Consider the following 24,037-nt stretch of genomic DNA (forward strand, 5'->3'; position numbering starts at 1 on the left):
GGAGCATGTTAGGCAGGTGTTACAGTTGCTCCGGGAGAACCAGCTCTATGCTAAGCTGGAAAAATGTTTATTTTTTGTCCAGGAGTTGCCCTTTTTGGGATATATTGTGTCCGCAGCCGGTTTTAAAATGGACACCGCTAAGGTGCAAGCGGTGTTGCAATGGGAGAGGCCGGAGAGTCTGAAAGCACTCCAGCGGTTCCTTGGGTTTGCGAATTATTATAGGAAATTTATAAAACACTTTTCGACTGTCGCCAAACCGCTCACGGACATGACAAAAAAGGGTGCCGATCTGGCGAACTGGCCTGAGGTGGCTATACGTGCATTTGAGCGTCTGAAGAATAGTTTTGCTTCAGCCCCCATTCTGGTGCAACCAGACGTGTCTAAACCTTTTGTGGTAGAGGTTGATGCGTCGGAGGTGGGAGTGGGGGCAGTACTGTCTCAAGGCTCGTCCTTGAGCGAGATGCATCCATGCGCCTACTTCTCCAAGAAGCTGTCGCCGGCCGAACGGAATTATGATATCGGCAACAGGGAGTTGTTGGCCATCAAACTGGCTTTTGAGGAATGGCGACACTTCTTGGAGGGGGCGGCTCACCAGGTCACAGTTATCACCGACCATAAGAATCTGCTCTACCTGGAGTCGGCCAAGCGTCTGTCTCCTAGGCAGGCTCGCTGGGCATTGTTTTTTACTCGTTTCAATTTTCTTGTGACGTACCGTCCCGGGGCTAAAAACACCAAGGCGGATGCTTTGTCTAGGTGTTTTCCGGGGGGAGAACCTCGGGAAGAGCCGGTACCCATCCTCCAGAAAGGGGTAGTGGTCTCGGCTCTCACGACTGAGGTAGAGGCGGAGATTGCCGAGGCCCAAGAGGAGGTACCACCAGGACTTCCCGCCAACAAATCATTTGTACCCCTGCATCTTCGGCCTAAGGTGTTGAAGGAACACCACGATTCGGTACTGGCTGGTCACCCAGGGGTGAAGGGCACCTTAGAGCTGGTATCGCGTCGCTTCTGGTGGCCCAAAATCCGGCAGGACGTGGTCTCGTACGTGGCAGCTTGCATCACGTGCGCTAGGGCTAAGTCACCCCGAACCCGTCCTGCTGGCACGCTACAGCCTCTGGGGGTACCCAATAGGCCATGGACAGAAATCTCCATGGATTTTATCACTGACTTGCCAGCCTCGGCAGGGAACACGGTCATCCTGGTGGTGGTTGACCGTTTTTCAAAGATGGCGCATTTTGTGGCGTTGTCCTCTTTGCCCAATGCTAAGACGTTGGCTCAGGTATTTGTGAAGGAGGTGGTCAGACTCCACGGAGTACCGTCTGACATAGTATCTGATAGGGGTACGCAATTTGTGGCGAGGTTTTGGAAAGCTTTTTGCTCAAGGTTGGGGATCAAGTTGTCACATTCATCGGCGTTTCATCCACAGTCTAATGGACAAACTGAGCGCATGAACCAAAATCTAGAACAGTATTTACGATGCTTTGTGTCCGACAACCAGGAGGAGTGGTCTACTTTCCTTCCTCTGGCCGAATTCGCATTAAATAATCACCGCCAAGAGTCATCAGGAGAGTCTCCATTCTTTTGTGTGTACGGTCAACATCCTCAGTTTTGTACCTTACGTCAGGGTGACTCCGGGGGTGTCCCGGAGGAGGATCAGCTAGGAGCCCAATTGTCATCAGTCTGGAGGCGGGTGAAACAGCGTTTGTTGAGCATGAGTGCCAGGTACAAACGGGTGGCTGACAGTAGACGCGTGCCAGGTCCGGACCTGTGTGTGGGTGAATGGGTGTGGTTAGCTACGAAGAACATAAAACTCAAAATCCCATCTTTAAAACTGGGTCCAAGGTTTATTGGGCCTTTTAGGATTTCTGCCATCATTAACCCAGTGGCTTATCGGTTGGAACTTCCTGCGGTGTACAGAATACATAACGTTTTTCACAGGGCTTTATTGAAAAAGGTGGTAGGCTTGGTGGACACGACGCCGATGCCACCTCCAGTCATGGTGGATGGCGAGTTAGAGTTCGAGGTCGCCAAGGTAGTGGACTCTCGAGTAGTACGCCATACTCTTCAGTATTTGGTGCACTGGCAGGGGTATGGTCCAGAGGAGAGGTCTTGGGTTCCAGCCTCAGACATACATGCTGATCGGCTGGTCAGTTCTTTTCACCGTCGTCATCCGGACAAGCCGGGTCCTATGAGTCTTGAGGGCCCTGGGGTCCCTCGTAGAAGACGGGGTACTGTCATGTCGGATGCTGTTCACACCACAGCATCCGGCAGGCAGAGGTAGTTCCACCTCCAGCCACTATAGCCTCAGTGGCGCCGGTTTGATCTTCAGGCTCTCGGGGGTTAATCCTGCTGGAGACCAGGTTGGAAGGTTAGTCACGCCCACGGTCTTTAAATAGTCATACTGGCATATGGGCGTTGCCGATTATAGCTTGTGTTTCATACCAAGTGGTTCCGGTCTGGAGTGGAGGTGTTCAAGAGAGAGAGATTCATATCTGGTGTCGTATGATCCGTCGTTATCCTTTCTCCTTCCCATATTTGTGTTTAGTTGTGCCCTGTTCACATTACTGTTTATTCCTGTGTGTGTGCGGCGCAGTGCAGTTTAAGTTCTCCCTGTCTGTCATTATTTGTGTGGGAGCTTTGGTGGTGACTTCTCACTGGGTGGATGGTGGAGGGTTAAGTGCAGGGCTGAGCAGGAGATAAGGAAAGGTCGAAGGCTCAGGCATTTGCACCTTCAGCAAAAACCCTGGGTTGAGGGTCAGACAGGGTTTCCCCTAGTAAAGGGACACCACAGGGGCCCCGGGTATTTCAGCCTTAGTTGAACTAAGCCCCCGTGACACCATCTTACCTGGTCGTGAGATACCACACTTCTGGATGAGGTGCAGTACCTCTGTGGCTACTGGACCCGCAGGGGTACCACAGTAGCACAAGACCCACTATTTAACCTCTTCATGGCCGCGTTCATAGGAGATGATGATTTCTTTTACACATAGCAGTGCAGAAGCCTTGCTCCATGTAGCGCAAGCGATCTGAAGATCGCAGCTTCAAGTCTCTTTAGGGGACTATTGAAGCAAGTAAAAAAATAAAGTTTTAAAAAATATAAAAGTATATAAAAATTCAAATCACCCCCCTTTTGCGCAATCAAAATAAAACAACAAGAAAAAAATGCACATATTTGGAATTGCTGCATTCATAAATTTCCAATCTATCAAAACATAAAGCCAATCGGTAAATGGCGTAATGAGAAAAAAATCAAGACGCCAAAATTACATTTTTTTTGGTAGCCTCAACATTGCAATAAAATGCAATAAGAGGTGATCAGAACATCGTATCTACCCCAAAATGGTAGCAATAAAAAAAGTCAGCTTGGCACGCAAAAAATAAGCCCTCACTACTTTCACTCCGTGTGTCATCCGTGTGTCCGTGTAGAATGTACGTGTGTCATCCATGTGGACACATACTGGAGAGAATTTTTGGAGTCTGCAATTAAAGGGTTGGGCCTGTAATTAAAATGGTTAGATGAGTAAAAGGTGCAAAAATTTCAAAATTTGATTTTAAAAGCTTAATAAATACACTGACCTTGGCAAATTCTCCTTAGGTTTTTTTTTTTGGTTGTTTGTGGGTAAGGTTACAGTTGTGGCCAAAAGTATTGACACCCCTGCAATTCTGTCAGATAATACTCAGTTTCTTCCTGAAAATGATTGCAATCACAAATTCTTTTGTATTATTATCTTCATTTCATTTGTCTTAAATGAAAAAACACAAAAGAGAATGAAGCAAAAAGCAAAACATTGATCATTTCACACAAAACTCCAAAATTGGGCCAGACAAAAGTATTGGCACCCTCAGCATAATAATTGGTTGCACAACCTTTAGCCAAAATAACTACCACCAACCGCTTCCGGTAACCATCAATGAGTTTCTTACAATACTTTGCTGGAATTTTAAACCATTCTTCTTTGGCAAACTGCTCCAGGTCCCTGATATTTGAAGGGTGCCTTCTCCAAACTGCCATTTTTAGATCTCTTCACAGGTGTTCTATGGGATTCAGGTCTGGACTCATTGCTGGCCACCTTAGAAGTCTCCAGTGCTTTCTCTCAAACCATTTTCTAGTGCTTTTTGAAGTGTGTTTTGGGTCATTGTCCTGCTAGAAGACCCATGACCTCTGAGGGAGACCCAGCGTTCTCACACTGGGCCCTACATTATGTTGCAAAATTTGTTGGTAGTCTTCAGACTTCATAATGCCATGCACACAGTCAAGCAGTCCAGTGCCAGAGGCAGCAAAGCAACCCCAAAACATCCGGGAACCTCCGCCATGTTTGACTGTAGGGACCGTGTTTTTTTCTTTGAATGCCTCTTTTTTTCTCCTGTAAACTCTATGTTGATGCCTTTGCCCAAAAAGCTCTATTTTTGTCTCATCTGACCAGAGAACATTCTTCTAAAACGTTTTAGGCTTTTTCAGGTAAGTTTGGCAAACTCCAGCCTGGCTTTTTTATGTCTCGGGGAAAGAAGTGGGGTCTTCCTGGGTCTCCTACCATACAGTCCCTTTTTTATTCAGACGCCGACGGATAGTATGGGTTGACACTGTTGTACCCTCGGACTGCAGGGCAACTTGAACTTGTTTGGATGTTAGTCGAGGTTCTTTATCCAACATCCGCACAATCTTGCGTTGAAATCTCTTGTCAATTTTTCTTTTCCGTCCACATCTAGGGAGGTTAGCTACAGTGCCATGGGCTTTAAACTTCTTGATGACACTGCGCACGGTAGACACAGGAACATTCAGGTCTTTGGAGATGGACTTGTAGCCTTGAGATTGCTCATGCTTCCTCACAATTTGGTTTCTCAAGTCCTCAGACAGTTCTTTGGTCTTCTTTCTTTTCTCCATGCTCAATGTGGTACACACAAGGACACTGGACAGAGGTTGAGTCAACTTTAATCCATGTCAACTGGCTGCAAGTGTGATTTAGTTATTGCCAACACCTGTTAGGTGCCACAGGTAAGTTACAGGTGCTGTTAATTACACAAATATTTCCCCTCGAAAATATTAATCTAATTTTTAATGTACTAATTAAAATATGTATTGATTAAAAAATGTGTGTGTTGCCATTTATTTCCCAGTGTTGCCAAACTTATGTCCTCCCTTTTTCAAACATTATTTTTAATTGTATATTTTATACTGTGCATTTGGTCACTTTGCTACCTACCCCAAAAATATTTAGTAATGGTGATCCAACTAAACACAACAGGGACAACATTTTTTATTTTTTAAAAACTATTTTTATTAATAGTCAACAAAACAAAACAACGTGTTTTATTTTTCACACAACATATGAAGCATAATGTACATTCATGACACTGGCACATGGCATTTATTTGCCAACAAATTTAGAAAACATTTTAGCAATTTAAATATTTGTAAAATCATCCTGAGAAGACACTGATTCTTGTGTTGTGTTTGCTTGAACTACACCTTCCGGGATGGCGGATTGTGGGGGCATTAGAGATTCTGTTATTTGTGGCTGCAGTGGTGGATTCTCGACAGATGTTACAACGTATATTTGTCGGTATCCTGAGGTAGTGGTGTGGTAGCTTTGGGTTTCTAAGGAGGGGCCATAAAAGGGTTGTTGTGGGTGGAGTGGTTGCTCTTAGTAGTTTGCACTGACTGAATATTGTACAACCTGACCAACAGGTTGAATTTGCCTTTGTGGCCGTGATATATAACCTTGATAGGTTTGGCCACTTGTTTGTGGTGTTGTTGGCAGAGGGGTTGGAAGGACAAATCTAGTTAGGCCAGGTGTAATTTGCCTTGGTGGCACAGTGTACTGCTGTTGCACTTGAAATGTGTGAGCAACTTTACCTGGTGGCCTATGCATGATCTGTTGGCTGGATGCCGGGGGTGGTTCATGGACAGAATATGGTGCTGCCATTTGTGGGTATTGTTGGCTTGTTGATGGTTGTTCCAGACCATAAGAGGTTGCAGGCACCTATTGTGTTGACACTGTAGTTGTCAACTGGGTCAGATTTTGGTCTGCTTTATGGGTGCAAGAACCTGGTGGGGCTCATTCTCTCCCTGGCTGGCAGCAAGGAGGGTGAGCATAGCTGCCCGGACACGCTCTTGACGTGCTGTGGGTACTTTTGCCAGACAGGGAGACAGTGAGCGGCAAAACCAGTCAACATCAGTTTCTGGCATCAGGGAGTTCATGATATGCAGGATTCTTGCATCAATTGCTTCTTTGTGAATAAGGTCCTGGGAAAGAAAGGAAGAGGGAAAAAAAAAGAGGGAGAGCGCTATCTAAGCGTAGTGGATGAGTCAATTCAGTTTGGTGAGAAAAATACAACTTTAAACTTGCTCACCTTGTGTGGTTGTGCAAAGAGGCACAACTGTTATGATTGGGTCACCGAGGAGGAAAACAAGACTAAGCTAAGCCACAGAAAACCAGAAAGGTTGGTAACTAAGCGGATTGCAGACCCCTGATCCTATCCACACAACTAGCAGTAGCCGTGGAGCATACCTACGATGATCCTAGATGCCTCGACACAGCCGGAGAACTAAATAAGCCTAAAGCAAGAAAGGGGAAATCTAAACTGCCCCAGAGCGGACCCCAAAGGAATAGATAGCCCCCAAACATATATTGTCGGTGAGACAAGATGAAAACACAAACGCAGAAAATAGACTGAGCAAACGATGGGGCCCACACTAACTAGACAGGACAGGAAAGGAAAGACTGTCTGCAATCACACAAAAATCCCTGCAAAAAATGCCCAACATGTCTGATAGAAAAATACTGAAGTCACTAGACTTCGCCCACTATTTCAGCACTCTGGTATATTCTGAAAGCAGAGCAAAAAGAGGCCAATCCAATAAGGGACAAAAACAAGCTGGCACAAGCAGTAACATAAAGATGGAAATTCAGCACAGCCCCAGCTGGAGCTGGCTGAACACACAAAACTGAAATAGACAAAACCAGATCAAATGTAAACAATAGCAAAAGAACACTTAGCTGAGCATGCAGGGACTGAGCTTGAAACTAAGACCTCAGGAGGCAGGTATAAAGGGCCCGTTACACATAGCGATATCGCTAGCAATATCGCTGCTGCGTCACAAAATCGGTGACGTTACAGCGATATTGCTAGCGATATCGCTATGTGTAACGGGCCCTTTATACGACGGAATTGACTGGATGGAATATTTGTCTTCCATTTACGGTAGTGTGAACTAAAAAAATCCAAATAGCCATTAGTGTCAACTGGTTTAAAATGAGTTCGGCTTTTGATTTGATTATCCTCATGGTATAGTTCTAAATCCAGGAAGATGATACTTTCCTTGGAAATATTTGCAATGAATGAGTTGCTGTTGAGTTCTTCACCAAAGAGGGACGCCTCCTGTTCTGTACCACACCAGATGAGGAACAGATCATCTATAAAACGTCGATAATATTTGATATTATTACTGCATTTATGGGATCCAATTGGCGATAGGGACTCGAACCTCCCCATAAACAAGTTTGCAAAACTTGGGGCTGCCCGAGTCCCCATTGCAGTCCCAAACTGCTTTAAATACAGTGTGTTCTGGAACATGAATAGATTGTGTTCCAGAATGAATTTTAAACCATTTAATAAAAAGGTCTTTTGTTTAAAGGGAATGGAGGGGTCCCTGGAAAGATAAAAATCAACTGCATCCAGACCCAGCTTGTGCTCAATATTAGAGTACAGGGCTGATACATCAAGGGTTAAAAAGAGATATTCATTGTTCCAGATAAGATCTCTGGTTTCTAGGATCAATTGTGTTGAATCTCTCAAATAGGAAGGCAATGTGGTGACATGGCATTGTAGGTACAAATCAATGAAGTGAGACAATGTACTCGTGAGTGACCCTATCCCTGAGATGATAGGACGTCCTGGAGGATTTTTTGTATTTTTATGAATTTTAGGTAGGTGATAGAATATGGCTTGATTAGGGCAAGTGTTGGTGAGAAAACGCTTCTGGCAACATCCTGATCTCCTCATGTCACCTGCTGTGTCTTCCTCTCACACTAGTTGCTATGTACCGCAGTGGAATGGTTCGTGATGCTTGTGAGGCCTGGGGTGCTGGGGCGCTTGATGCCTGTGATGGTTAGTCTGTTATTTGGCTTCTTATATTCGCACCCTCAGTGGTTGTTTCCCCAGCATCAGATGGCTGTTGTGGCTGTGTTGTTTGACTGGCCTCAGCTGTCTAATCCATCTCCGATGCTGACGTACAAGGTTCTGAGGCTGCCGCTGTGGGGGATTTATCAGATTCGTCCAAGTTGTCCTCAGTCCTATGATGAAATAAATGGAAGGTGTCACAAAAGGGGCCACATAAACATGTTTTCAATATTCTCTTTAAAAATAGCAAAACCTTTTAAATTTTAACTAGCAATAGGTTATGTGAGATCAGACCCTTCTAGTTCAACTGTGATTTTTGTCAACCTTGGTATCTTTATTCAAACAATTTTTGACCCTTTTTTGTTGGTTTCTGTTGGATTAATCTTGAACCTTAATTTTCAAAAAAACACAAATATGTGTGTGACACGTAGATGGTGTGGTGTCTGGCGCAAGGGATGCAGCAGTGCTGGGCAGGTTGGCGCAGGAATATGTGGAGGACACCAGGGCATATAGTTCCAAAGCTTTACTCAGTCTGTTGTACAAACAGGTGCTTGCCTCCGTGCCATTTCCTCCGGGTCAGGGACTCAGTCAACCTCCAGGCCAGATGAAGTACTCCTTTCCAACCCTCCACCAACATGTGTCTTTCTGAACGTCTCCTCTTATAGCGCCTTTAAGTGAAGTACTCCTAGTACTGAGTTACACTGGAGTTCCTCCTGTCAGATGTTCTTATGAACTCTACTTGTAAGCAGACAGCTGTAGCCTGCTTCGGGGACTCCTTGCTACTAAGTCCCGGCTCACTATCCAGTTGCTGTTGTGCCCCCAAGTCTTGTGTGGGAATAAAGTGGTCAATACTTCTATTCCTCTGGTGTCTGCTGCAGGACCATTAGTATCCATACAACCTCGGGGATCGGGCCTTGGCCTTGCGCTTGGAACTTCTAGGAAGGGTTCTCTTCTAACCCACGTCCTCTGTTCCCTTTTACTCCTCACGTTCCGTACTAATCTTTCCTTCTATGGAGAATCAGGCTTGCAGTCTATGTTGCTCTCTCTTCCTTTCCCGTGCCAGCAGACCCAGGTCACTGGGATCTGCTGCAGCACTTCCATCCATCTATCCCTCTCTCCGGGGATCTTCTCCTCTCCAACTCTCTAACCAACTGACCTCTCATCCTAAACTCTTCCCGCTCCTTGCATTGTAAACGAACTCCACCCACCTCCCAGCACGTTTCGTGTTCCAAGCAGGGAGCCACCAATGGGTGCTTTGCTATACTCCAAGCTGCTTTGCTACACTACTTTGTGGTGTGGGGTGCAGGTGTTGGAGTGTGGTCAGGAGTCTCTACCTTACCTGGATGGTGGGGCACCGCACCTCAGGAGGAGGTGCAGTACCTCTGTGGCGACTGAGCCTCAGGGGCGCCACACCTTTAATGCTAACTTGTTCAGTATGTTCACAAAAGGAAACAGCAGCTATGGCATAACTATACATAAAATTCTTGGCACTTAGATACCTCCTGCCATGCCTAAAGTTTACAACTGTACCCAGCACCATAATGTACACAGTGCTAGGGTTAGTAGCAGAAAAAATCATTTCTAGATTTTTGTGTGTATACACAGCCATTGCAATGCTTCCCATACACCTGTGTAAGGGCAGTATTGGTGTCTGATTTTTGCTTGGGTTTTGCAAAATAAGCAACTACAGCTGAAAGAAACAATTGAAGAGGGAAAAAGTTCCGGCTCCACTAACACTTGTGTATGACCTACACTGAACAGGGGAGACTATACTTTGGGGACTTGCAGAAGCATGGTTGTCCGGACCAGGCCCAACATTAATGTGTGATAACACTGTGAAGCCACATTTTTAAAAAGTTTTATGAGGGTATTTAAAAACTATTCCAATCTACATCCTGAAGGAGGGGTTTGGCATTCAACAAGCACATTCAGAAGTCTAGTGACTATAATACTCATAAGGGCTTACAAATGACATGCAATTTTGATGGCCTAATAAATGAATCACTAACACATCAGCGCTGTTAGCACTATTTGAAAAATGAATTAAGTAAGCACCGTTTGTTATGACATAGGAACATCCATGGGTGCACTCACCATACTTCGCTTGCTTGGATGGGGAATATGTTGACCAACCACTTCGAGCAAACAATGCTGCTGCTACTGCATGCCATCCATGCTCTATATTCAGCAGGTCGTGGGATCCCTCCACACGAGTGTCCCAAAGTTCTGGGTGTTGTTCCACAAGAGATATTAGGCGCTCAATATCAACATGAGGTGCCATGATATCATGAAAAAACAGGAGAACTACACACATGTGCCTCCACACACGACTAGTTCACCTCATTATTATTATACATTTATATAGCGCTTTACACATGAAAAGGGGAAATATAGACAAGTACAATAAACATGTGTAAGACAAGGGACACACAAGTACAGAAGGAGAGAGGACCCTGCCCGCGAGGGCTCACAGTCTCCAGGGATGTGTGAGGATGCACTAGGAGAGGGTTGTGCGGTGGTTCAGTAGACTAAGGTTTTCTGCAGTTTGTAGGCTTGTCGGAAGAGATGGGTCTTCAGGTTCTTCTTGAAGGTTTCCGTTGTTGGTGAGAGTCTGATGTGTTGCAGCAGAGAGTTCCAGAGTATGGGGGAAGCACAGGAGAAGTCTTGTATGCGGTTGTGGGAAGAAGAGATAAGGGGGGAGTAGAGAAGGAGATCTTGAGAGGATCGAAGGTTGCGTGTGGGTAGGTATCGGGAGACCATGTCACAGATGTATGGGGGAGACAGGTTGTGGATGGCTTTGTATGTCATGGTGAGGGTTTTGAACTGGAGTCTCTGGGCAATAGGAAGCCAGTGAAGGGCCAGGCATAGAGGGGAGGCTGGGGAATAGCGGGGAGACAGAAAAGGCCAGACGGAGTTTAGACAGAATTTATTTTTTTATCCGTCTCAAATTTAGGACACCTGTCTATAATAATGATGCAATGTTTGCAAAAACACACACGGACAGCACACGGATGTTCATCCGTGTGCACACGTGCTGTCCGTATTGCGGTACGTGCAGCCAGAAAAAAAACAGACATGTCTACGTGTTTTGCACACGAACAAACGGTCCGTATGAAAACACGTATATGTGCACAGACACATAGATTATGATGGGTGTACGTGTCTCCGGTACATGTGGAAACTGTCACCACACGTACCGGAGACACTGAAGTGTGAAAGAGGCCTTACATAGAGTGACTGCAGACATGTAGTTTAAAGCCAGACAACCCCTTTAACAAACTGCTGCCTGGGTAGAACATAGTCTGAAAGTGGACAACCCCTTAAACTTAGCTCACATTAGAATACTACGGGGGCCTTAGTTAAGCTAAGTAGAAAAGCAGGAAACCCAAATGTTGAGGCTGGAAAATGAACATTAAAATTTGTCCCTATTTCAGCCTAAAAATCTCAAAGCAATTTTAATATTTCTTACAAAATTTGAATCAAACAATATCTTTAATACTGTCTATTATGATATTTTTAGTGTTATTATTTTTGCTATTACCGTATATACTCGTGTATAAGCCAAGATTTTCAGCCAATTTTTTTGGGCTGAAAGTCCCCCTCTCGGCTTATACACGGGTCATATACCTGGGGGGGTCGGTGGGGGAGGGGGAGCGGGGGTGTCAGAGATCATACTTACCTGTCATGCCGCGGTCTCTGCAGACTCGCTTCTCCACTGTCTCCCTTCCTGTCTTCAGCGGTCACGTGGTACCACTCATTACACTCATGAATATGCGCATATTCATGAGTGTAATGAGCGGTACCACGTGACCGCTGAAGACAGGAAGGGAGACTGTGGAGAAGCGAGGCTGCAGAGACCGCGGCAGGATGGGTAAGTATAGCGATATTCACCTGTCCCCCGCTGCTCACCACTGTCTCTGCTGCATCCTGTGTCAGTGACGTTTAGGCAGCAGGGGGCGCGGTGACGTGGTTAGTGCACGCCGCCCCTCTGCTGGCTGAACACTCACTGACACCAGAAGCGGCAGACAGCGGCGATGGACCAGGGAGAGATGAGTATGGCTTTTTTTTTTGCAGCTTATAGGGGCATATTCTATGGAGCAGCATATGGGGGCATAGTCTATGGGGCAGCATATGGGGGCATAATCTATGGAGCTGCATATAGGGGCATAAACTATGGAGAAGCATATGGGGGCATAATCTATGGTGCAGCATATGGGGGCATATTCTATGGTGCAGCATATGGGGGCATATTCTATGGAGCCGCATATGGGGGCATATTCTATGGAGCAGCATATGGGTGCATAAACTATGGAGCAGCATATGGGGGCATAAACTATGGAGCAGCATATGGGGGCACAGTCTATGGATTCCGCCCTCGGCTTATACACGAGTCAATAAGCTTTCCCAGTTTTTTGTGGCAAAATTAGGGGGTCAGCTTATACATGGGTCGGCTTATACACGAGTATATACGGAATTTTAAGTTTTCCTCTCATCACCTGCCTGTTAAAATGTCTCTAAACCACTCTTTTCCAGACAAGCAATTTCTATAAAGACATTTGCCTATAATTGACATTTGTCTGAGAAGATGCACTGATTTTTCTTCCCGATGAGAAGAAATAATAAAGATAATTTTTCCTCTCCGTGGACATTTTTTAACGACATCACATAGCGGGACAAACCTCTCCTACATCTTTCATAATCTGCAGATATTTTACCACTTGGATAGTCATCTATAAAATATTTACAAAGCGGCTCGGATGAGGTCAGATTGTAAGATTTTCTGCATGATAATAAATATAAATGATCTTTCTTGCTTGGAAATCACGTGGGAATCTTCTGTGGATTTCAGTCTTCCAGTGAAACGTGCGGTATCATCTGTCATTATGTATTTCCAGAGTTTTCACCATATGAGTTGCTGCATGATACAATGATACCCGTAATTGGGCAGAGGAATGAATGATTTGAAATTACAGTACATAACATTATATCGCTATACGAATAAAACCATTTTATATTATATTTACAAATGTAGCATTTCCTACCAAGACTCATATTACGATGCAGCTACATATCCTGATATAGAAAAATGTAATTTGAAATCCTTTTGAGCACATTCAAGGGCTTTTCCTGTGTTGACTGATTTAAAGGGAATGTGTCTTCAGGGTTTTGCTAGCACATCAGAGGGCAGTATGATGTAGGGACAGAGACCCTGATTCCAGCAATGTGTCACTTACTGGACTACTTACAGCAATTTTGCTTAAATACTGCTTTTTCAGCTCTAGATCTAGCAGTTCTGTGAATGTTCAAGTCTGTATAACCCTGCCTACACCGCAGTTTATGTACAGTGTGCATAGAAAGCTGTCAATCAGTGGAAGGGGCGGGGTTGGACTACATGGCAGCAGGTTCACGAGTCCTCTAGTGATAATCTCCTGCTGATAAAACAGTGATTTTATAAAAAAAATACACTAAGCAACCGAGGAAGAGATACATTGTTGCAATCTGGTTCTCTGCCCCTAAATCAGGCTGGTTTCAGTTTAGGCAGCAAAACATTGGTGACATAATCACTTTGAAAATTAAATTTTGGAATAAAGGAATGGGTATAAAATAATAACAAAATGTATTCTCATTTACTCTAATTCCTGCTGCCAGAGTGGTCTTTTAAATGGGATGGTCTCTAAGTCACAGAGGAAAGTGAATAGCGGCACCAGTGTTAAAACATGTAATCCTTTGTACGGAGGAGTTGAGGCAGATTATAGAGCCTTTATCAGCACAAAAGTCCAATTTGGAGGTGCTCAGCATATATCAACATGTAGATATAAATAATTCAGAAAAAAAGTATGCGGCACTCACCATGGCATCTTGAATGAAAAGTCCTGTATTTCAAGACTTTCATCTTAGATGGTAAGGTGCAGAGGGGTGCGCGGAGAGAGGACGACGGCCGTTTCGCGTTACCACTAGAGTTGAGCAACTTTGGTCGGATCAGGTTTCGTGAAACCCGAATGAAACAAAATTTGTTTCGGATGAAACTAGTCCGGCTAGGGCAAAAAAAGTCGGAGTTTCGTCTGAAACCCGACCCCAATGCAAGTCAATGGGGAATAAAAGTTGGCATTGAGTGGTTGAATGTCATCCGCTCAATGCCGACTTTTATTTCCCATTGACTTGCATTGGTGTCGTGTTTCAGACGAAACTCCGACTTTTTTTTGCCCTAGCCGGACTAGTTTCATCCGAAACAAATTTTGTTTCATTCGGGTTTCACGAAACCCGATCCGACCAAAGTTGCTCAACTCTAGTTACCACACTTCAACAGGTCCAGAGGCTGTCCTCCTCTCTCCCCGTACCCCTCTGCACCTTACCATCTAAGATGAAAGCCATGAAATACAGGACTTTTCATGCAAGCTACCATGGTGATTGCCGCATACTTTTTTTAAAATGGGATGCCATTCAATGATGTTCTCTTCCAGTCACCTAACCACTACAGACAATCACGGGCCTCAGCGGTCAAATGACCACAGAATGGGGGTAGGGTGGGGAGTCCAAGCTGTGACAACCAAGCCAGCTTTGCTGCAGAACGGAATAAAACAGTTTTGTTCGCTTTTAATCTTCCCTCTCTGTTGCGAAAAAATTAGTGATCAAAATATTTGGCAGCTAATGAGTTAGCTTTTTTTTTATTATAATTGGTGGCCTGTACTTCTTCCTGTATGCGTTGCTATTTGGTAACACCCACTTGCCAATACTTTCCTAATCTCCCCGAAACACAGAGGTAAAATTAAGAGAAAAAAAGTTTTATTCTCACTCTGCAACCACTTTATTACATCATGTGTTTAGTTCTACATGACAATTTAATGAATGCTCTTCTTTAAGGCTATGCCTCCACTAATTAAAGGGAGTCTGTTAGGTGATTTTTTTTCATATCATACTGATAATATCCTGAAAAAGGCTTGGGCAGCTCCTTCAGAATATGGAATGTTTATTGTTGTACCTTGCCTTGTTATTCGCACGAGGATTGCATCGCAATGCAGAGACTGGCCGGCGGCTCTCCTGACCTGATTCGGGATGTTAATAAAATTATACGCTTATGGATATTCAAGTGTGCACTGATTATATGTCATGGTCTTTTTTGCATATGTTCCCCCAGGTTTGTTTCCATGCATTTGGTGGCACCTTGTAAATTTTAGTGATCATAATGTAGTGCATCCAGCATCCTTTGTCAGTTCCCAAGGTACAGCAATAAACATTACATATTCTGAAGGCACTTCCCAAGCCTTATTTCACAATACTATTAGTTTCCTATGAAAAAAAAAAAAAAAAAAAAAAAAAAAAAAAAAATCGAGCCTGAAGTGACAGGCCTCAGTGGTGAGCTTGGAATGCAGCCTCAGTGACCTCGATGATTCACCACTAGTCACTGACGCTGCGCTCCCAGCACCTCATTCTCCCGTGATTTTCAGCCTGGCTGATTGCATCATTGCATTGTCCAGTTTGTAAACCACATATTGCAGACATGGATTACGGCGTTTCGCATCTTCACTTCGGACAGCTGAGGGATATTTTTGTTTATTATTTTTCACTTTTTACAGGTGACATATGGGCTTCAATGAAAGGTGAGTATAACTTTGTTTGTTTTCAATAAATTTGTAAAATGGTGTGGATATTTATTTCCAATAAAGGACTTTGTTCTGGGTGTTTATTTGCATTAAGACTATGGGGTTGGTAATGGATAGGTGTCTTTGTAGTGTCGGTAGTGGGCCGAGCTGGGGGGTGATAGGGGGGTGGTCCCACTTCTTACCGCGCAGAGATGATAACAGAGACACGATGAGGCAGATTCTGGGTGCAACAGGTCCAAGTTTATTGCTCACCGTCCGACTGACGGTCCTCGCGGTACACCGCGATATCTCTCTCTCTGCCCTCTGTGTCCAGGGCCGCTTCAACACCGTATGTCACACTAGGGACGTATTTATACGCAACGTCCCGTCTCACACTGTGACAATCCTGACAGCTCGGTTACTGTGGCCGCCTTAGGCCCGTACACCAACAGCACTTTACTGGTCAGTTTCGTTGTTACACATACGGTGTCTTCCACCCAGAGCCTTGTCTCTGCTGCGGTCCTTCCCTGTCAGGACCACCCCCTGACGTTTCCTCTCCTCAGTCCCCTTGGTCGGATTCTCCTCAGGGCACACAGACTGGCGAAGTCCTCCTGTCACCTGGGCTCCCCCTGGGGACTGGAATCTTCTGGAACCCTCCCTCAGAATTTATAACTTCCCCGGTTCCTTGAAACTGTCACTAACTGTCACCACGCCCCCCATGACCAACGGTTTCTAAAGCCCTAAGCTGCTGTAAAGTCCTTTGCTCACACTCCACCCTGCCATCTAATGGTCATCCCAAGGTACTGCACGTCCACTACACTTTTCTAGTTGTTTCCCCACTGTAATCACTGTCTCCTACCTACACTGTGCAAACCTATCTTTCTTCACTCTGACTAGTCCGTCCGTCCGTCAGGTCACCTTCCCTACACTCCCCCTTCCTTTGTCCATTGTCGTCCTCGACAATCGTCATCCCTGCCTTCGTCGTTCTGAATCTACACCTACATTCTGTTGTCGGACCAGAAGTTGAGCCAGACCCACTATCTGCGGGGGCCGAACCATACTGGGAGCACTATGCTCTGAGCAGCCTACTGCTACTCACCAGCGCGCACGCCACATGACAACGTCTTTCAAATTGGGCAAGGTACACCCGTATTCTCTCTACGGCGTGTATCTTTCCCCTACTCTCCCCTACTGTTACCTTTCACTATCCGGTACGCCATGATCGAGGCCACTCACCTACCAGATCATTGCCGGCGCCCGCCTTTCCTTCTTCAGGGGTGTCCGTGGTGTTGGGGACCTGACCTAGGACGGCTGTCTTTCTCACGTCTTCCCATTCATTTTCCTTCTTTCAATTACATGTCATGGTCGGCGTCCCGGTCTCCCAGACCTCAACTCTTAGATCCCTACCGGATCTCACACTTTCCTTTGGTCCCGCAGACCTTCCCTTAACCCGGACCTGTTGCATTTTACTTTGCATATTATACATCATACAACTTTATAATAGCACAAGTACCCCATTTTTTTTATAAAATTTTTTTTTTTCATTTTCTTTTGCTTTAAAACTCAACGTTCAACAATAAACATCGCCAGTACTCCTTTCCCCTCCCCCTTCATTGGACATGGACACTCCCTCTCTTTTACATATTCCCGCTCTGTCAGGCAATCAACTTTTGCTTTCTATACATGAAACATAAGAAAAGAGAGAAACGAAAAATAATTGCATCAGATTACAACAAAACATTTTTTTTTTTTTTTAACTGCAACTGTCCTTATAATCTGCACAACGGTGCATCGAACTCCTGACAGTCTATACCATTCTCAATGGACAGAGGTGAGGGCTCCACAGCCGTGGAACTCCTGGGGGAACCGAGAGTGTCCATAACAGTCCTTTTTTTTACGGGGGTCCGCTTTGCTCAGGCTCCGCCAGTACTGCCACCGCATAATACCCGCGGGGGCAGTATTCCTTATAATAAGAGACCAAGTCCCCTACTTCCAGAGCCCGGCCATGCCGTATAGAGGCCACGTTCACATACACTTTCTGGCCAGTCTTATCACGGATGAAACCGTACCCCTTCTCGAGGTCGGTGTATACCAGCCGCCCCTGCGATCTCTTCTCTGCCATGCCAGCCTCCCCCTTGTCATGCAGCTGTTTCCAAATCGCTTTCTCCCGTGTCTTCTTTCCCTTAATAACCTCCGCAACCCAAACGGAGGGTACCGCACCAGTCCCAGAGTCCGATGGGTGGGACCTTGCCGAGAAAGGGCGTGGGGTAGAGGCGGCCGATGATATCTGTGGCCCCGCAGCCACTGGGGCCAGGTAGCGGATAGGAGCAGCCGTGACTCCGGAGGGCTGGTCCACAGGGCCCGATAAACAGCCCCCAGCCGGTTCCAATACTGGCTTCACCGCGGCCACCCGGTAGGCCGCATCCACAACTCCTAGCAAAGCCGGGGTAACGGCCGGTCCGGGCGATGAGGCTGACACCGGTCGAGGGAGCGCAACCGCGCTTTCTGTAAATAAGCCCCGCCCTGGTGACTCCGGGCGGGAAGGTTCGGGAACGGGAGCTAGGGCCCTGCTCAATTCCACGTATAGCATAGGGCCCTCCGCAGCCGGGCCTTCCGGTACACTGGAGGCTGCGTGTTGTGGCAAAATGATAGGGGCCGCTTGTGAAGCTGTCGGCAAGGCCGGGGGAACTCTCACCTTCCTCGGCGCCACGGCCTCCGTCACACCACCGCACGGCTCATCCCGCAGCCTCCGCTCTCCAATTCGCTGCTCAGCGGGCCTAGCCTCCAGACTCAGGGGCTCCGCAAGGAGACTCTCCGTCGGTATCAATGGCGGCCGCTCCTTCTGGTTCCGCAGGGGCTCCGCACAGATTCCTCTTCTTGCCCATGGACCCGAAGATGACGTCTTCTGTCTCAGCTCGTTCTCCTGCCGCCACTGCCATTCTAGGCGGCCAATACCCCGACTTCCGCAGCGTCTCATACCGTCCGGTGGGCAGCAATCGAATGGCGCCAAACAGTCGCTCCCAGGCTTTCCTTCGGTGTCACTCCCTCTGCGGGGTGGAGCGTTGGTAGGCCTCTCCACCCACCTGTCAGGGTCCAATGCTTGGAAACGTCGGCCTCCGGACACATACTGCTGTCCACGGGGGTACGTTGGAGGGGGTCCCAATCCATTCGGAACTACCGCGAACACCCGGACCTCGCCTCTGCGTTGAAGGAGCGCTGCCATACTGCACTGTCTCTGGTACCGCCCCGGATCCTCTACTGGCCACACAGATTCGTCACTGCGCTCCTCATTTATAATCCACTGGTAAACAAATTGTAATCCACCGGTAATTGTATTCCAGACTGAGTAGACTAAGTCCTTTTCCATTTTTTTTTGAGGCAGGTCTGCCGCAGAAGATGAGGTATTAGCGGCGGCGATCCTGCCGACTACGCCAAATGTAGAGTCGGTGGTGGGGTGCCGAGCTGGGGGGGGGTGATAGGGGGTGATCCCACTTCTTACCGCGCAGAGATGATAACAGAGACACGATGAGGCAGATTCTGGGTGCAACAGGTCCAAGTTTATTGCTCACCGTCCGACTGACGGTCCTCGCGGTACACCGCGATATCTCTCTCTCTGCCCTCTGTGTCCAGGGCCGCTTCAACACCGTATGTCACACTAGGGACGTATTTATACGCAACGTCCCGTCTCACACTGACAATCCTGACAGCTCGGTTACTGTGGCCGCCTTAGGCCCGTACACCAACAGCACTTTACTGGTCAGTTTCGTCGTTACACATACGGTGTCTTCCACCCAGAGCCTTGTCTCTGCTGCGGTCCTTCCCTGTCAGGACCACCCCCTGACGTTTCCTCTCCTCAGTCCCCTTGGTCGGATTCTCCTCAGGGCACACAGACTGGCGAAGTCCTCCTGTCACCTGGGCTCCCCCTGGGGACTGGAATCTTCTGGAACCCTCCCTCAGAATTTATAACTTCACCGGTTCCTTGAAACTGTCACTAACTGTCACCACGCCCCCCATGACCAACGGTTTCTAAAGCCCTAAGCTGCTGTAAAGTCCTTTGCTCACACTCCACCCTGCCATCTAATGGTCATCCCAAGGTACTGCACGTCCACTACACTTTTCTAGTTGTTTCCCCACTGTAATCACTGTCTCCTACCTACACTGTGCAAACCTATCTTTCTTCACTCTGACTAGTCCGTCCGTCCGTCAGGTCACCTTCCCTACATCTTAAAGACCCTCTCCATTACTAACCTCGGGTCTTGATGTCACCTGACAATACAAAGGTGACATCAACCCCACAAATGTTACCACACTTGACACCACCACAGGGCAATTGGGATCAGCTGGCCAAAGCAGCAAAATTGGTGCATATAACTGATTCACCTTTTTGGTGTGGCTGCAAGCTGCTATTTTTAGGCTGGGTGTGCAATAACCATGGCTCCTCATGAGAATGCCAGCTCCCAGCTGTCTGTTTTAGATGGCTGGTTTTCAAAAATGGGGAGGACCCACGCCGTTTTTTAAAATTATTTATTTAACCTGAAGGGAGTAGTAGTCATATCAGGTGACAGCTCTAAGACCGGTGCTAAACTTTTTACCTCCAGTCACAGCAGCTGGCTCACGCAGATCTCTGACCAGCTCTTATAATCTTAACACTGATCAGAGCATCCAGAGTTTCTCATGCTGTCATGTACAGTTAGGTCCATATATATTTGGACAGAGACAACATTTTTCTAATTTTGGTTCTAGACATTACCACAATGAAATTTAAACAAGATGCAGTTGAAGTTCAGACTTTCAGCTTTCATTTCAGGGTATCCACGTTAAAATTGGATGAAGGGTTTAGGAGTTTCAGCTCCTTAACATGTGCCACCCTGTTTTTAAAGGGACCAAAAGTAATTGGACAATTGACTCCAAGGCTATTTCATGGACAGGTGTGGGCAATCCCTTCATTATGTCATTCTCAATTAAGCAGATAAAAGGCCTGGTGTTGATTTGAGGTGTGGTGCTTGCATTTGGAAGGTTTTGCTGTGAAGGAAACTTGCGGTCAAAGGAGCTCTCCATGCAGGTGAAACAAGCCATCCTTAATCTGCAAAAACAGAAAAAACCCATCCGAGAAATTGCTACAACATTAGGAGTGGCAAAATCTACAGTTTGATACATCCTGAGAAAGAAAGCAAGCACTGGTGAACTCATCAATGCAAAAAAACCTGGGCGCCCACGGAAGACAACAGTGGTGGATGATCGCAGAATAATCTCCATGGTGAAGAGAAACCCCTTCACAACAGCAAAACAAGTGGACAACACTTCAGGAGGTAGGCATATCAATATCCAAATCTACCATAAAGAGAAGACTGCATGAAAGTAAATACAGAGGGTTCACTGCACGGTGCAAGCCACTCATAAGCATCAAGAATAAAAAGGCTAGACTGGACTTTGCTAAAAAACATCTAAAAAAGCCAGCACAGTTCTGGAAGAACATTCTTTGAACAGATGAAACCAAGATCAACCTCTACCAGAATAATGGAAAGAGAAAATTATGGCAAAGGTGTGGTACAGCTCATGATCCAAAGCATACCACCTCATCTGTAAAACACGGCGGAGGCAGTGTGATGGCTTGGGCATGCATGGCTGCCAGTGGCACTGGGTCACTAGTGTTTATTGATGATGTGACACAGGACAGAAGCGGCCGAATGAATTCTGAGGTATTCAGAGCCATACTGTGTGCTCAGATCCAGCCAAATGCAGTCAAACTGATTGGTCGTCGTTTCATGCTACAGATGGACAATGACCCAAAACATAAAGCCAAAGCAACCCAGGAGTTTATTAAAGCAAAGAAGTGGAATATTCTTGAATGGCCAAGTCAGTCACCTGATCTCAACCAAATTGAGCATGCATTTCACTTGTTAAAGACTAAACTTAAAGACAGAAAGGCCCACAAACAAACAGCAACTGAAAACCACCGCAGTGAAGGCCTGGCAGAGCATCAAAAAGGAGGAAACACAGCGTCTGGTGATGTCCATGAGTTCAAGACTTCAGGCAGTCATTGCCAACAAAGGGTTTTCAACCAAGTACTAGAAATGAACATTTTATTTACAATTATCTAATCTGTCCAATTACTTTTGGTCCCTTTAAAAACAGGGTGGCACATGTTAAGGAGCTGAAACTCCTAAACCCTTCATCCAATTTTAATGTGGATATCCTCAAATGAAAGCTGAAAGTCTGAACTTCAACTGCATCTGAATTGCTTTGTTTAAAATTCATTGTGGTAATGTCTAGAACCAAAATTAGAAAAATGTTGTCTCTGTCCAAATATAAAATGGACCTAACTGTAAATGACAGTTTGGGAAACACCCAATGTTCAGATTGCCGAACCCGAACAGTGACACAGACTTCTTGGAGTATTCCGTGTTCGGGTCTGTACCCAAATAGTAGATGTTCAGTACGAACCCTGAACTTTACTCTTCAGGTTCACCCATCACTAGTCTGGGTATGCTGATTGTTGTCTGGCTTTTGTTTTAGCACCAAACACAAGTATTTACATTCTCATCATTCCCATCAGCAGACACTACTGATCTCTTACACATAAGGGTATGGACTGCTTACACAACACTTTGTACAGATATTTACTTTTCTGTAATGTCAAATATTTTACATTTTTTTATATGCACGTTTCCTTTTATAGGGGAAGCAATTTCTCTTTGTAGCTTGTAAATACAGATAACTGCTCGGATTGTAGAGAGGTTACAGATGAACATGGTTGTATAAAATATGGGTGTGTGAAAGGGCTGTGTGAGAGTACAAACAAAAATGGGCTTCTTTTGTTTATTTCAGCGCGACTCTTGTTTATGGATTGTGTCTTGAATTTCAATTGAGCAATATGAGACACAGCTCCCAGGGTCGCTCCGGGGCGGACATCTCATGGGTACAACCTATGCATCCACACAGGGGCCCAGGAGGTATGTGGCCCATTTCCTCTTCCACAGCAGGTGGAGTTGTGCATTGTGTGGAGCTATTGGGCTGCATATATTGTTTCACAGGGGCATCTCCTGACTGCATCTGCCAATGTTGCTGATACTCTTATTAGCTCCTAGAATCCCTTTAATAGTTTTGAAGACATTCGGTCATTTTAATGTTTGACACTCATGCAATTGTGGCTAATGGCTCATTCAGACATCTGATTTCACATAGGAGTGTTATCCGTGGTTTTCATGTATAGCACTCGTATCCATGATATTCTATGGGGCTATTCATATGTCCGGTTTTTACTCAGACCATATAGTCCACAGAAAATATTGGAGACATGCTCTATGTGAGGAAATGGCTGCCTACTTAAGACTATTGGACCAATGATCGTAGAGCGGAGTCCATGGCTCTAAGCGATGCAGAGTTTTTCCAGCACGGAGCACCGGTTATGTCGATATTATTGTGTCTTATTAGAGATTTGCTTGTTTGTCAGTTCAGCCTCAGGAATCAATGCTTCCATTCAGTGACAGCAAGCAGAGGAAGACATGCTGGTTGGATCTTATGTATATCTGAGGCCAGGCAGGAGATTGCTAAACGTAAATGTAAAGCAATCATTCCATTAATCTCATCAGTATCTCAGGGTCTCAAGCCATTTTTCTTCCAGCCACTAGGTCCATTGTGTGGATGAGGATAGTAGACCCAGGGGAGCTGTCACGACAGGGGGTCTCTCCTGCAATTCTAGGTGATGATATGCTGGAATATTCTTCATTCTTTGAACTAAAAGCAAATGTTTAAGGGTGAGGGTGTGTACACTTCTGCCCATTCGGGGGGCTGATGCCAGGGAGGGGGGGGAAGAAGCCACATTTTTGCTCATGGAGTGGGGATAGTGCCGTTGAAGGAAGAGGAATAAAGATGATGTCCTGGAGCACATGGAATGATGGCCTATGGAGTTTTGAAGATCAGTTGCCGTGCTACTGTTGAGGGATCTGTCATCTGGATTTCAGGAACTTTCTTAGCTGGAACTGTTGCTGCTGGATACATGGGCTTTGGTTGTGTTATCTGTCATCTAGAGGAGCATGGACTGTGACTACAGACTATACTGGCGGAACATAAGAAATCTGTGAGCTGACTAAAAGTTGGGAGACAGTGATTATCGCTTGGTACAGGGGCAGTGGGACTACTGGCCTCGGGGAAGGGATCTTGTGGACTGGGTGTGGGAAGAAGGGCCCCCGCCGAGTGTCTGGGCCGTAACCAAGGGGACCATCACCTAGGTTCCGGGGGAAACTGTTCCCAGGGGACAGAGTTCAGGGACGGACCGTTGAGATGGACAGATGGGCTGGGGGAGGAGCCAGTATAAAAGGGGTGGGGAACGCTGGTCA

At 46.1% G+C, this 24,037-nt stretch overlaps 1 long non-coding RNA gene across 1 annotated transcript in view; it reads right to left on the reverse strand.

The window, feature by feature from the left end:
• Positions 1–5,310: 5,310 nt before the first annotated feature.
• The window catches only part of LOC141053182 (uncharacterized), a 139,302-nt gene continuing 120,575 nt past the window's right edge, over positions 5,311–24,037 (reverse strand). The window contains exon 3 of the long non-coding RNA XR_012220979.1: positions 5,311–8,291. This is a non-coding gene — a long non-coding RNA (uncharacterized lncRNA). The remainder of the gene's footprint in view (positions 8,292–24,037) is intronic.

This window comes from Dendrobates tinctorius, unplaced genomic scaffold (assembly GCF_039654945.1).
Source record: "Dendrobates tinctorius isolate UK_male_01 unplaced genomic scaffold, ASM3965494v1 ptg000165l, whole genome shotgun sequence".
Lineage (NCBI taxonomy): Eukaryota > Metazoa > Chordata > Amphibia > Anura > Dendrobatidae > Dendrobates > Dendrobates tinctorius.